This window comes from Coregonus clupeaformis, unplaced genomic scaffold (genome assembly GCF_020615455.1).
Source record: "Coregonus clupeaformis isolate EN_2021a unplaced genomic scaffold, ASM2061545v1 scaf1585, whole genome shotgun sequence".
In the NCBI taxonomy this organism is placed as follows: Eukaryota; Metazoa; Chordata; class Actinopteri; order Salmoniformes; family Salmonidae; genus Coregonus; species Coregonus clupeaformis.
In genome coordinates this window covers 25,001-27,922 of record NW_025535039.1, presented here as the reverse complement: position 1 = coordinate 27,922, position 2,922 = coordinate 25,001, and the positions used below count along the sequence as shown (strand labels likewise).

General features: G+C 42.6%; 1 long non-coding RNA gene across 1 annotated transcript in view; it reads left to right on the top strand.

Moving 5' to 3' along the window:
- Positions 1 to 1,064: 1,064 nt before the first annotated feature.
- Positions 1,065 to 2,922, top strand: part of LOC123487270 — a 14,106-nt gene continuing 12,248 nt past the window's right edge. Inside the window, exon 1 of the long non-coding RNA XR_006659698.1 lies at positions 1,065 to 1,152. This is a non-coding gene — a long non-coding RNA (uncharacterized LOC123487270). The remainder of the gene's footprint in view (positions 1,153 to 2,922) is intronic.

The following is a 2,922-nucleotide window of genomic DNA, read 5'->3' as shown; positions in this document are numbered from 1 at the left end:
TAGCCGTGGTATATTGGCCATATACCACAACCCTCGTGCATTATTGCTTAATTAACCTATAACGGACGGTATACCAGCACAGTAACATTTTTACATGTTCTTTGTTTGAGCTGCTTTTGAAAGCAAACGTTGAATTGAAAACATTATTGGCATTGTTGAATTTTCGATTTTCATAATAGCATGCTACGACTGATGGTTTTGGTTAGCTAAACTAGCATGTATGTTTGTTTGGTTACCAAGGCAACTATTGTAGCTATCTAGCAAACTTGCTATCTACTTCAGTGGATGTTGAACACATTTCTAAAGACAAATGAACACATTTCTGTGTTAAATTATAGCCATGGTATAAAAGGGGGTAATCAACTTCGGGACTCTCTGCGTTCTCTCGAAAAACAATGCAACTCCATGGAAGGTTAGTTCCACTCCACTAGCATGTCATGGAAGATACAGTACCTTCCACATTGTTAATTTTCCATAGAATGCATAGCCCCTCATTAATTATACCTTACATAATTAGAAATACAGTTTATGGGTTTTATACACATTTTCTTTATACTAACATATGTGTAAACAGACCATAAATTATTATTATTATTATTATAAATGTCAATTTTTGTTTGTTGGCTGTGGTGGATTGACTGCATTGTTTGAATGGAATATTGGCATTTTGGCATTTAATTAAAATAAATAGTGGAAGCATTGCTCTAAAACTGTCTGGCTAGCTAGCTAACACACATACAGTGCAGATAAATTATTTACATTCATTATTTGACACAATATCTTATCACTGCACTGGCAAACCATGGTTGACCACTCCCTGACCAACATGGCTGACCTTTGGACAATCATAAGAAGGTGCATGTCCATTCTAGTATTCTAATTCTATGGTCCAGAGCCACCGAAAATGTCCGTCTGTGTGTTGCGGCTCGGTCGGGTCGGGGGACTTCGCCAGGAAATAATACACATTTCCCCCTGAGGAAGGCCGACACAAGCCACATATTCTGACAACCCAGAGAACTATCCTCAAGAGGAGTGTCGACTTGGTGTGTTGGAGCGACCCCAAAAACGGATTTTACAGCAACTGTTCTTCCGTTGTGATGTCGGGTCCTGGGTCTCGAAGGAACGGGTCCAGCATCAAAATCCGGCTGACAGGTAGCTAGCTGCTAACTAAAACGCGGTGAAAGCGTTTACGGTTTATGTTGTTTGCCGGGATTAAACCCTGTAACGGATAAATTCGCCGGACGGAGTACTGCCAGCTAGCTACATTTACTAGCCTGTCATGGCGCTAGCTAGCTAAACTGGACAGTGTTCGCCCAAACATCCGGTTGTTCTATTTACAAACAGCTAGGTCCAGTAGGTAACGCGTTAGCTAGGCCGGGGACTAACTCTTATTAGTTAGCTAGTTAAAATAACTAAACAGCTAGGTACAGTAGGTAACGCGTTAGCTAGGCCGGGGACTAACTCTTATTAGTTAGCTAGTTAAAATAACTAAACAGCTAGGTACAGTGTAACGTTACTAGGCCGGGGACTAACTCGTTAGCTAGTTAAAATAACTAAACAGCTAGGTCCAGTAGGTAACGCGTTAGCTAGGCCGGGGACTAACTCTTATTAGTTAGCTAGTTAAAATAACTAAACAACCAAACGGCTGAGGATAGCTAGCTCGTGGAAACATTAACGTTACCTAGCAATTTAGATAGCAGGCGTCTAATATTCTCCTGATTAACAAGCTAGTTAGTGGCTGCAACAGCAATGTCCAAGGTGTTCTGCGTGCTAACTAACGGTGTTAGTAGGTTAGCCATGACCTGAATGCCAATCCGACGGCCAACAACAGCAACAACTGTTTAAGTCGACTATCGATCCGTGACCATCGGCTGAACGGTGGCCTAGCTAGACCTACATAGTCCTTTCTAGACTATCCAGGATATTTCTAACTAACTAATTCCTACAACTGACTTGGTAGCTACAGTACCTAACTAGCTATCTAACTTGGCTAACCAGCTAGCGTTTAGAGATGGCTAGTAGGTAGCTAACTGATCTCAAAGCAGCTAGTTGGCATGGTTTCTAAGAGCAAAAGCAGCTAAACTAAATTGACTAATGTAACTCAATAACGTTGGCTAGCTAGCTAGCTAGATAATTTGTTTCATAGTTGGCTAGCTAGTAGTTAGTCAGTAACGTTAGTTAGTTAGCCAGATATTTCATCTTGCTGGGTGTGTTTAGCAAGCATGTCACACCCAAGTATTGACACATTTATTAGGTAACACACACACACACACACACACACACAACTGTTGCTGTGTGAACCAGTGCACTAGCTCAGTCCAGACTGCAGAAAGACATCACTCATCTCCATGTGAATAGAGACCCAGCCAGCCTGCATGATTACCATTAACTACTACAGTAACCGCCATTGTTCCAGCTGTGAGTGTGTCAAATCAACATTTATTTGTTACATGCTTTGTAAACAACAGGTGTAGACTAACAGTGAAACGCTTACTTAACCCTTACCAACAATGCAGAGAGAAAAATAGAAAAATAAAAATGCAAGGAATAAATACACAATGAGTAAGGATAACCGAGAGAGCAAGATGCCATTTAATCCTCTCAATGAGCCCAGGTCACCACACACACACACGGAAATAAACACATACCGAAATACACACACAAAAACCCTACACACACGTACATAGGATAGATGCTGTGGGGAGAGAGAGAGATGAGGTGAGAGAGAGAGGTGAGGTGAGAGAGGAGGGAGGTGAGGTGGAGAGAGAGGAGGGTGGTGAAGAGAGAGGGAGGTGAGGTGAGGGGAGGAGAGGGAGGTGGAGAGAGAGAGGGTAGGTGAGAGAGAGAGAGGGTGGTGGAGAGAGAGGTAGGTGGAGAGAGAGGGTGAGGTGGAGGGTGGAGAGAGAGAGGGAGGTGGAGAGA